The 12,515-nt window shown below is 42.8% G+C and overlaps 1 pseudogene; it reads right to left on the bottom strand.

The window, feature by feature from the left end:
* Positions 1-2,119: 2,119 nt before the first annotated feature.
* LOC123774839 (macrophage mannose receptor 1-like) overlaps positions 2,120-12,515 on the bottom strand; it is an 85,010-nt pseudogene continuing 74,614 nt past the window's right edge.

Raw genomic sequence — 12,515 nt, 5'->3', positions numbered from 1 at the left:
AACTTCTTTTCCACAGCTCATAAAACGGAGGAAAGGGTCCTGAAAGATATTGTTAATAGAAACGTTATCCCTACAGACATAAATCAGAGGATACAACTGACGATTTACTATAAAACCAGAAAAACGGCCAGCCTACTCATGAGAAACTCTCCAGACACAAAACAGAATGCTTTAAAAAGAGACTAACGTCGTCTATGCCTTCAAATGCCCTCTTGGGGACTGTAAGCTCCAAAAAACACAGTATATAGGCAAGACAACAACATCTCTTTCTAGGCGTTTAACGATGCATAAGGAACAGGGCTTTATTAAGGAACATATAATCTCTTCCCACAACCAAACCATCGCCAGAGAAATCCTAGTAAACAACACAGAAATCATCGATAGATGCAGCGATAGCAGGCGGCTTGACGTTTGCGAGGCATTACACATCAAGAAGTCAACACCTGCAATCAACAGCCAATTAATGCACAACTATATTCTACCCACCTCAAGACTCCGCTCCAATATAGAAGCATCAAGAAATATGGACCAATAGGCTTTCTACAATCACTTCAATTCAATACCCATTGTTTCATGTTCTGGCTTGTGTTGATGAAATTAATACCTTATTAAATACCACCTCACCCCATCCACCTCACTCAAATGTAGATATAAACAAAATCGGAGATGTGTAAGTTCTATTCAGTTGTGTATGTGTTAACTAAAGTCTTTGAAAATGTAATAAGTTTTACGAAACGCGCTCAAGTGTCGCGTCAGACTAGAAATAAAAATGAATTTTGGAGAATTGATTTTCTGAATTACCTCCAACAGTGAAAAGAAATGTACGAAAGATTGAGAAAATTCGTGTTAGAATTATTAATCTTACTTTTTCGGTCATATTTAATAATATATGTCTACAGGAAAGACTGCTACCAAAATATACTAATATATATATATATATATATATATATATATATATATATATATATATATATATATATATATATATATATATATATATATATATATATATATATATATATATATAGGGGACCCATGGCCTCGGAGAAGAAAATAAAAAGTATTCAGAGGAGACCTTGTGGTTTCTCACTGAACACTAATATTATCTTCTCCTACCACCCCCATTCTTTTGTATGTACACATATATATTTACTTTATTTGAACTTTGTTACAAAAAAGGAGTTACATATGGGTTACAAAGATGGTTATCATAGGTTGTCGAGTTCCTCCAGCTCCTCAGATGGCGGGCAGGAACCCTGGATGCAGTGTGCATTTCCTCCCTGTATCGCCACACTGAGGAGCTGGAAAAGAAAGCTTGCAGCTCTTGGGTTCCTTGTTGCTTCAATGAGCCTAGAACCCAGTTCCTTCAATAAACTGGTAGCACTTTTACCCCAGGCGCCGAGTGTCTCAGAAGCAATGGGGACAAAATTGTAGTGGTGATCCAGTTCTCTATACTTACGGTATTTGGCTGCTTCCCTGTGGGTGGCAGCGCCACCTGGTTGTGCACCACTGAGGTTAATGTAGGTGTTAGCCAGGGTTGATACGCACGTGTACTCCCATACCAACTGCTTGCCATTCTTCCAGGGGTTCACTGTGATACCATCCGGGCGACCAATAAGAGCATCAGTGTTACGGGGCGTTAGGTAACGGGGCTCTCTTTCAGCTGGGCATCCAGCTGTGGTGAGGCTCCTCTTGATATTGTCGTTAACTTCACTGTGCCTCGAGTGCCATTCCCCTGTGCTTTGGCAGAGTAGGCCATGGTGGCCGTACCTGTCAGCCACCACCTCGCCGCAAATACACCTATATCTGGTGTGGATTGGGGCAGCAAGGCGGAGGGCCACAGCAATATATATATATATATATATATATATATATATATATATATATATATATATATATATATATATATATATATATATATATACATATAAATATATATATATATATATATATATATATATATATATATATATATATATATATATATATATATTATTTAAAACATACTAAACCACAATGAAATTTATCATGAAATTTTCTGCAGTTAATAATTATTATTGAAATGTTACAAAAAGTAAATTCCTCTGTAATTTAATCACAGGGAATTAAATCAAACATGAATTATAATCAATTTATTTATGTAATGTATAAGCTGCACAAGCTTCCACATCTTCTGCAGTTGAGCTGCTGTGGTCGAGGTCAGCAGAAGTAAAGCTTCCAGATAGACGTAATATGCTATAGTCGAGGCCCCAGGTAGACGACATGACCCCATTTCTCCCTGCAAGTGACTACCTAACCCATTGGGCTAGGTAGCCATGCACAGTGGGTACTGTAAGGTTTGGCAGTCCACAGGCCTAAAGTAATGACTTCCAGGGGCCAGTAGAGCAAGGCAGTTTAGGGTAGTGTCCGTATAGGGCTCTATCCAGGGAGCAGGATTCGAGGCCCCCCAGAAAGGTGAACCTGAAGTAGAAAAATAAAAAATTGAAAACACAAATAATTTACATTTTAATAGAACATAAGACCTCATACGATTTTTAGTTTACTATTTTATAAATATCAACACAGACATTTTGTAATCTGCTTCTAGATTCGATCCCCGGTGAGACAGAAATAATTAATTTTTATTTTTATTTCTTATTTATATATACAAGAGTTCTTATATTCCTGTACAGCCACTAGCAAGCATAGCGTTTCGGCCGGGTCCTTAATCCTAATCCTAATTTTCTTGACCTGGAAAATGAGTTTAACAACCACGTAACCATTCACTGCTGGGGAAAAAGAGGCGTACAGCTAAAGAATTTGCACCTAATCCATCCTCCCCGGCCAGGTTACGAACCCAGTCCAAATCACTCACGAAACGCCGTGCGAGAGTTTTACCACCGCGTTGTGGGGACTGCTAGTTGGACACATTTACATTAAGACGATGACTGTTCACCTAGCAGTAAATACGTACCAGGGAGTTAGGCAACTGCTGTGAGTTACATCCAGGGGAAGGCTAAACAATTACCTTCGAGGGACTTTAGTAAGCCTAATTACTAGCTTTATATCCTCCCAACAATGATAGGTATATTTATCTATCTATAGGTGAGAATGTCGGTCTCAAGCATGTTGCCTCTAAGCCTGAGGCAACATGCCTCAGGCTAACCTCACCAATTTTGCACTATGATTGCTGTGGGGTACATGTCCAATATGGTCGAGTTAGGGTCACTACAATTCAAGAGAGAACAGAGTGCCATCTTGAGGTTATCTTGAGATGATTTCGGAGCTTTTTAGTGTCCCCGCGGCCCGGTCCTCGACCAGGCCTCCACCCCCAGGAAGCAGCCCGTGACAGCTAACACCCAGGTACCTATTTTACTGCTAGGTAACAGGGGCATAGGGTGAAAGAAACATTGCTCATTGTTTCTCGCCGGCGCCTGGGATCGAACCCAGGACCACAGGATCACAAGTCCAGCGTGCTGTTCGCTCGGCCGACCGGCTCCCTATGGTCACACATTGACCTCTAAAATTTTGGCAATGGCTATCATCAATGATGGCCATTATTAAGCCAGACCAATGGCCATGGTCTGGCTTAATGCTTTAATTTTAAAAACCAATTTAATAAATTTCAAACCCAATTTCATTCTTACAGTATTGTAAAACACTTGGAACTGATCACGGGTTGATCGTATCAGTGAAATGACAATTGTGAAATGAAGTCAAGAAAAAATAATAAAATAATATTTTTTTCGCATATTTATTAAATATGTGAATATAAATGACAACGCAGGTAAATACACAATACAAGTGCTAATAACGTCACTGGACATCAAATTATATCTGTGAAATGTTTTAAATATATATAATACTTATATGTATATATTTAGTAAATATGTGAAATTATTTGTTTAATATTTATTAAATTTCTTGACTTCATTTCACAAGATATTGACCTACAAATTTAACATTTTTGAGTACAAATGCCCAGCAATATTTATTGAAACTTACAAGAAAATCCATAGAGTAGAACGATCATATTCATTGTCGAGAACTTCAACTTCAGTTTTCTCTATGAACAAGATTTTCAACTTTGAGACATCTTTAAACATTCAGTTTCTGGTCGATTCTCACCATTTTTACATATTATGGGTAAAGTTTTTGTTCAAAAGTGTTATTGTTTTCCTTTTTTTTATAAACGCAAAACTTTGAGTTATAAATTTTTGCATCTAAATTTTCCACATATTTGGAAGGCCTCATTGAGAAACATTTTTACAATAAAATATAATCTGAAACTATATTCTAAAACAATGTAAATAAAGATCATGTGCTATATGATTCCATGTTGCTTCCTAAAGCGTCTACCAGGGTGTTCATAATCCCTGATTATTTAGTTTTTATTTCTTGCTTGGTGCAGCCAACTGTCTACTTTGTTCAAACTGGATCTATCACTGTTATCTATGACTTCTACCTCTGATTCTGACCCCTCTGCCTACTCTTGAAAATGTTTTTTTCTTGTTCTTGACCAAATTTTTCTGTCATATCATTTTGAATCTCTTTTTTTCTGTTCATTTTTTTGCATCCCTTGCAGCTTGTCCATCCTTTACTACTTCTCGTTTCTAAATATCCTTATACTGGATAATTTGTATTTGTTTGTGCTACTTTAGCCTTGATGTCTGCTCGAAGTTTCTTATTTTTACTCAGGTGTGTTTTCAAGCTGACTATGGCTATTTCTTGATCTGAAATGTTGTTTTTCTCACACTCTTTTTCATTTAAATAATTGCCACTAAGAGTTACTGTCTTTGATATCAATCCCTCTAGTCTCCATCTCCTTCCTCCTCTATTTCCGCCACATTGTCCTACATGCCTCTTTAACCCACTTTGTTCATGAAATATTTTATTTATTTCCTCCATTGCGCATTATTTGTTTTCTGTTTGTTTCTGTTTCCTCTCACTTAATCATTTGTTAGAATTTTTTACTGTGATGCGGCTTGATTATATCTTGTATATCACAAAAATATAAGTGTGAAGTTCCCCAGCGCACAACCCTCCTACATATATCGGAGGCAACATACCCATAGGAACGGGGTTTCCATTGGTCCAGAGCCAGGTTCCTTCTGTAATCATATCCGAGCCCGCCAGCCAAAACGATTTGCTCTCTATTGCTGGAATAAAGATACAGTTGATGAGCATCAAAACAGATGTCTGCTTAACTCTTATTCACTAAACTGGAAATTGGAAATTGATATTGATTAAGTAATTAACTACGTGGACAGAACAATTAGAGACGGCGGAGTAGAGAATGAGAGTAGGAGCAGTCATATTAGTGACATGGAGTGTAGCACAGAGTAATATTGTTGTGAGGGAGGGAAGGAGGGAGGGACGGAAGTGTGGCATGGGGGTTATATTGGTGTGAGGGAGGGAGGGAGGAGAGTGTGGGACGGGGTCAAACTGGTGTGAGGAAGGGAGGGAGGGACGGGGTCAAACTGGTGTGAGGGAGGGAGGGAAGTGAGTGTGGGACGGGGTCTGTGGGATATTTGGGGCTTGAAAATTATTATTTAAATATTAATGTAGTAAATTAAATTACGAAGGACCACCCGCTTTTATAGTAAAGAGGGAAACTGAGAATTTCTGATCATTAGATAATTCCTAGATGAAAACCAGCAACTATGGATAAAAACTAGAAATATGATCATAGAAATAATTAATGGGCTGTAATATTAAATGAAACAAACCTCAAACACCTACATTGGGGGGGTTATTACTGGAGGTAAGTACGTCCAGGAATTAGTGTGGTTCGTTCACTAATTCAATTAATAATAATCTAATCCTATAAAAATAATATTGAAACTGATATCATTACCATAAAGGGGAACATAGATTATGAGCATAGTAATGAATTACAGTAAACCACATATTAATCCCAAAGAATTCTGCACACAAGAAATTGCAATAGAATCATAAAAGGAAATAAATCTTAGCTTAATGAAGATTCCTTTAGAAAGCCATGGAAGTTCCTCTTATTCTCTGGACTCGGTCGACTGACGAGTGGAACGGGTTAACATGGGAGAAGGCAGCATGGAGAATTCTTCTCTCGTGCTGCAAGACAAATATTTTACAGTAGCAACTGATTTACCTACTGAATCTATATATTCAAGAAAATTAAGAGTTACAGGTGACAAATTTTAATCACCTGTTATTAGATGTTATCGTGCGTCATAACGGACAATCACCCTGCTACTATTAAACTTTTTACCTGATGCATCACATAAAAGAATATACTTAGCTGTGGGCACTGTATAAGTATTAAGATTGCCGTGCTTCGCGTCCCAGGCTCTGGTTAACCCTATCCTGGATAGTGACGCGCTTCGCTGGCCGGTCACGTGTCGTCAAGAACCAAGTCAAAGGGCTCCTTATTTGACACCAGCACTAGCTGAAGATACTATCTGCAAGGTTATTCACGCCTCACAGTGGCGACTTTCCTCTGAGGATGGATAACGCCTGCCCTAGTTGCTGGGCAATGGCGTCTTCTTATGAGTATGGTAAGCGCAGGTCTGCCTCTGAACAGCTCACCACGTGTACTGAGCTGGCCTTCCTCTACCCACGCCGAGTCCGCGTTCATAAAACAAATTATTGTCTCGAACATTAATATTTCTCGCATTTACGCTTGAAACGTTGAAGACTGGACGGGTTTATTATTTAGAGGAGGAAAATATTGTTATTTACCAATTTAAGAATAGTAAATATATAAGGGAGAGGAATTAATGTCTCCCCATGGCATTCACTGGTGACGTTAACTTTATCACGAGATAGACGCTATAATTCCAATGCTCTATTCGGCTTTTAGTTAGAGATCAATTCGTCTGCAATTAGTTATCATACAGAATGCTTTAATTATGGAGAATCGAATTTAATTCTCACATACATTGGATATAATGTGTTTACTGTAAGGAAATCTGACGCAATACTGGCGTTAGGTGACGTGAGAATTCTAGCCTACTGCACAGATGAAATTATTAGTACATGAGAATTCTACGTGTTGTTAATTTTACTTACTACAATAATTAGTATGGTTAGTAATAAGTAATGAGAATACAACAATGTTGTATTCGGTGTTGGAAATATCCAACATAACTCCGGGGGGAGGATTCTAGGGTCGTAGTGTACTGTGTTGTACTGACCTATCCCGAAGTGATATAAAGATTAATACATTAGTATGTTAATATGTTAGTATGTTAGTATACACATAACGAACGTCCCGGATTTATCAAGGACTTACAAGAACTTGAGTCTTGCTATTTACATGTCAACGGAAACATGTTGTTTGTAGCCTACACAATATTTATAGAATTTAACTCACCCAATTTAAACTAACAGAATCTACGGTGATGCGATATCCTGGGTCATAGTGACGTGTAATGTTTTGTTACGTGATATCACATCGTAGTTTCATCATAGTTATCTCAGTGGGAAGTGAAGGAAATTATTCTTCTTCAGAGTGGTAATAGGCTTGCAAATTCCGCCTACATTGTTGAGCTGCAGCTCTAGTGGGGCGGTTGCTTGGAGGAACAAATTCATTGTCCTCTGAAATTACTGGGGAAACTGGATCTGGCTGATATTCTTGTTCAGTCAGTTCAAGGGGAACCAGCTTCTCTAAAGTTTTTAGAGTAGTGTTGCCTCTGCATAAGACTTTAACCACTCTTAGGACACCTTGTCGATCTGGATGAATGGTGACAATTTTACCTATAGGCCACTCGGACCTTGGTCCATCACTGTCGACTAGTACGAGGTCTCCCGGTTTTAATTGCACCTTATTGTAAGGACTCGAAGCTCCGTAGTGGTACTCTCGTAGAGCTGTGAGGTACTCTCGAGTCCACACCTCATTCCACCTGTTAATAACCCTAGAAAGATGTTGGTAGCTTTCCACCAAGTCTCCTCTGGTCACATGGGACGGGTCTACAGGGTCCTCTTCGGCTAAAGGGATGAGAGGGCTCAGTAGACCTCCATGGATCAAGTGAGAGGGGCTCAGTGGTTCTCTCTGGGTGTAATCATCAGACAGGTAGGTGATTGGGCGGTTATTGAATCGCGCCTCGATTTCCACAACTATAGTTTGGAGTTCTGAGTAACTGACCTTTTGTCGGTGTAAAGTTTTCCTTAGACACTTCTTGACTGTGCCTACCATTCGCTCATAGAACCCACCTTGCCAAGGGGCTCTTGGTGCTATGAATTTCCAGTGACATTGTCTTCTTTGTAAGACTGACTGTACTTCAGGGTGGTTCCAGACTTCTCGCAAACAACTTTCTCCTGCCACAAAATTAGATCCGTTGTCTGATATCATTAATCTAGGACATGATCGGCGGGCAGCAAATCTGCGGAAAGCTTGAATGAAAGCTTCAGCACTCATGTTTGGGGTGACCTCTAAGTGCACGCCTCTGGTTGTAGCACATGTAAAGAGACAAATGTACGCCTTCACTGGTATATTATCTGGGTTACCAGTGAGGAGTAGGGCTCCTGTATAATCAACTCCAGTGGTTTCGAAAGGACGAATATGAACCACTCGCTCTTCTGGGAGTGGGGGAGGTCCTGGGTAAGGACAGACTCTAGCGTCGTATCTCTTACAGATTACACAAGATTTAATAATGGTCTTAACAGTCTGACGACCTTGAGGAAGCCAGTACTTTTGTCTAAGGTCGGTGAGAGTATCTAAAACTCCACCATGTAGTGTACCATATTGATGGTGATGTAAGACAAGAAGTTTAGTTATGATGTGGTGACGCGGTAAAAGAATTGGATTCTTAGTGTCTAAGTCAATCTTTGCATGTAGCAAACGTCCTCCACATCGTAGTATGTTGTGAGTGTTGACATCGTACCAGATGCCCAGAGACTTAGTGAGTTTATCCGGAAGATTCTCAAATTCGTTTCCGTAAGTCTCTTTCTGTGCACGCTTGATCCAATAGTGGACAGGATTGGGAAATTTATGTCGAATTCCTACTTTAGTAAGGAAATCAAACACGTGCGCAGTCACTCGTAACAATTTGCTTAAGTTGGAATAATGATGAGGATCAATGGCTAATATTCGCTGAGGCTCTGGTTCCATCATGGGAGTGGTGATATTGGTCACTATGACTTGTGGCATTTGTTTGGGCCACTGACCACCAACAAGCCATGAAGGTCCATTGAACCACAGCGAAGACTTGACAAGTTGTTTTAATGTCAATCCTCTTGATAAATAATCTGCAGGATTGTCCTTAGTAGGGACATGTCTAAACTTATATCCTGCGGATAAATCATGAATCTCCCTGACGCAATTACTGACGTAAGGAGTTTTGTTGTTATTGTTTCTTACCCATTGTAAGACTGCCTCGTTGTCTGACCACACTACAATCTCAACAAAGTGGGTATTACTGAGTGTCTTTGCCAGGCAATGGGCCAATCTTACTCCCACTAGCAATGCAGTCAACTCCATCTGAGGTAAGGATCTCTTCTTGATGGGAGCGACTCTTGCTTTTGATGTGAGTAAAATTGATTGAGCACTGTTAACTAAATAGGCTGCTGTGCCATATGCTTTGCCAGAGGCATCACAAAAAACGTGCAAATTGGTGGGTAAGTTTGGTCCTGAAGCATTACGAGGAAATTTCAAAACGCCTAACTGATTAAAATCCGTTGAGAGTATTTGCCATTTGGCTTGTAACTCACTTGATAACGGATCATCCCTTCCCATATGTTGTTGCCAGCACTCCTGCATTAGGAGTTTGCCCCTTATTAATATAGGACTAAGTAGGCCTAAAGGGTCAAATGGTTGACTGACAAATGAGAGCAGTGTTCTCATGGTAAGGGTTGAATTATCAGTTTGCACTGACTTGACATTCATCTCGTCAGTGCTGGTGTTCCATTTCACGCCTAGAACTTTTAATTTACTGGGTACCTGATAATCTGGAAATTCTTTCTCGATTAACTGGTTAAGCAGTTTATTATTTGAGGCCCATGACTGTAGAGGCATATTGGCTCCTAACAGTTCTCGGTTAGCCTCATGGTAGATTTCTACCAGATCAGCTTGATCATTAGTTGTCCCCTGGAAATTGTCGACATACAAGTTGTCGCTAATGGTTGCCTTATAAGGGCTATTTGATTTCCTCAAATGAGTGTCTAATGTTGCTTGCAAAAGAAACGGTGAGGACGTAGCACCAAATAATACGGAGGCAAACCGATAGGTGATTAATTCACTATTAGGATCCAGTGGATCCTTGAACCAGAGGAATTTTGTGTAGTCACGATCTTCCTCCTGCAATCCTACTCGGAGAAAGGCTTTGCTGATGTCAGCTGTATAGGCAAAAATGCCTGTGCGAAATCGTAACAACACGTCATGTAGCCTTTGTGTTAGGCTAGGTCCCGTTTGGAGACATTCATTTAAAGACACACTGCTCGGCTTTACTTTAGCACTGCAGTTAAAGACAATACGAATAGGTGTTGTCAATGAGTCTTTCACCACAGCATGGTGAGGTAAATAATGACCTGTTTTTCGGTCATCGTGTTCAACAACTTCAATGAACTCATTGTTAAGTTGTTGTTGGATAAGTTGGTGATACATGGTTAGTTTGTCTGGCTGCTTCTGCAGTCGTGTTAATTGAGACTGCAACTGTGAGGCTGCCATAAAATAATTCACTGGAAGTTGGGGATGATCTAACTTCCATGGGAGTCTTACCCAGTATTGTTTATTTGAGTAGACAACTGTATCCAGATATTGCTGGTAAGTCCACGTATCATCAGGACTTGGTTGCTCAAGGATGATGCCTAACGTATCTAAATCCCACAAACGATGTATTGGTGGGTCAGACTCAATGTCCTCGGCTATTTCCCTGAAGCGTAGGGGTGACTGCTCTAAGCCTAGTCACGCCACAATTACATTATTGGTTTGTTGGTTTGTGGACGCTGGACCTTGTCTGAAAAGCACGGGTCCTGTGAGCAATTTGCCCCCTGCGGACGACAACAAATTCATACCATGTTGTCTAGTGCATCCAGTTATAAACTTGTAATAATGATCCGCGCCTATTAATATTCCAATATCTGTGAGGCAATCGGAATTTAGAGGGAGGGAGGGAGGGAGGGCGGGAGGGAAGGAAGGAGGGAGGGAGGGAGAGAGGGAGTTTAGGAGGAAGGGATGGAGGGAAAGAGGGAGTAAGGGAGGGGAGTGTGGCAAGTGTTCATACTGGTTTGAGGGAGGGAGGGAAGGAGGGAGGGAGGTAGAGAGGGAAGGAGGGAGGGAGAGAGGGAGGGAGGGAGGGAGGGAGGGAGGAAGGGAGGGAGGGAGGGACGGGGTCAAACTGGTGTGAGGGAGGGAGGGAGGGAGGAAGGGAGGGAGGGAGGAAGGGAGGGAGGGACGGGGTCAAACTGGTGTGAGGGAGGGAGGGAGGAGAGTGTGGGACAGGGTCATACTGGTGTGAGGGAGGGAGGAAGGGACGATGGGAGGGAGGGATAAGGAGGGGAGTGTGGCACGGGACCATACTGGTATGAGGGAAGGAGGGAGGGAGGAGAGTGTGGAATGGGGTCACACTTGTGTGGGGAGGAAGGGAAGGAGAAAGGGAGGAAGGGAGGGAGTGTGGCATGGATTCATACCGGTATGAGGGAGGGAGAGAGGGAGGGAGGGAGGGAGAGAGGGAAAGAGGGAGGGAGGGATGGGAGTGTGGCACGGGGTGATACTGGTTTGAGCGAGGGGGGGGGGAGGAAGGGATGGAAGGAGGGAGTGAGGGAGGGAAGGAAGGATGGAGGGAGGGAGGGAGGGAGGGAAATAATAGGGAGGGAGAGAGGGAGGGATGGAGGGGAGGGTAGGGAGGGAGGGAGGGAGGGAGGGGAGTGTGGCACTGGGTCATACTAGTTTGAGGAAGAGAGAGAGGGAGGAAAGGAGGGAGGGGGGGGAGTGAGGAAGGGAGGGAGGGAGAGAGGGAGGGAGGGAGGGAGGGAGGGAGGGAGGAAGGGAGGGAGGGAGGGAGGGAGGGAGGGAGGGAGGGAGGGAGGGAGGGAGGGAGGGAGGGAGGGAGGGAGGGGGGGAGGGATCTGAGAACGTTGGAGGGAGGGTGGCACGGAGTCAAACTGGAGTGAGGGAGGGAGAGAGTGTGGGAGGGAGGGAGAAAGGGAGAGAGGGAAAGTGGGGAGTGTGGCAATGGGTCATAGTGGGTCATAGAGGGAGGAAGGGAGGGAGGGAGGGTGGGAGGGAGGGATGGAGAGAGGGTGGGTGGGAGGGAGGGAGGGAGGAAGGGAGATAAAGAGGGAGGGAGGAGGGAGGGAGGGAGGGAGGGAGGGAGGGAGGGAGGGAGGGAGGGAGGGAGGGAGGGAGGGAGGGAGGGAGGGAGGGAGGGAGGGAGGGAGGGAAGGAGGGAGGGAGGGAGGGAGGGAGAGAGGGAGGGAGGGAGGGAGGGAGGGAGGGAGGGAGGGAGGGAGGGAGGGAGGGAGGGAGGGAGAGAGGGAGGGAGGGAGGGAGGGAGGGAGGGAGGGAGGGAGGGAGGGAGGGAGGGAGGGAGGGAGGGAGGGAGGGAGGGAGGGAGGGA

Source organism: Procambarus clarkii, chromosome 84 (assembly GCF_040958095.1).
Source record: "Procambarus clarkii isolate CNS0578487 chromosome 84, FALCON_Pclarkii_2.0, whole genome shotgun sequence".
Taxonomy (NCBI): domain Eukaryota; kingdom Metazoa; phylum Arthropoda; class Malacostraca; order Decapoda; family Cambaridae; genus Procambarus; species Procambarus clarkii.
Note: the sequence above shows the minus strand (reverse complement) of the source record. Positions and strands in the feature narration are given on the sequence as shown.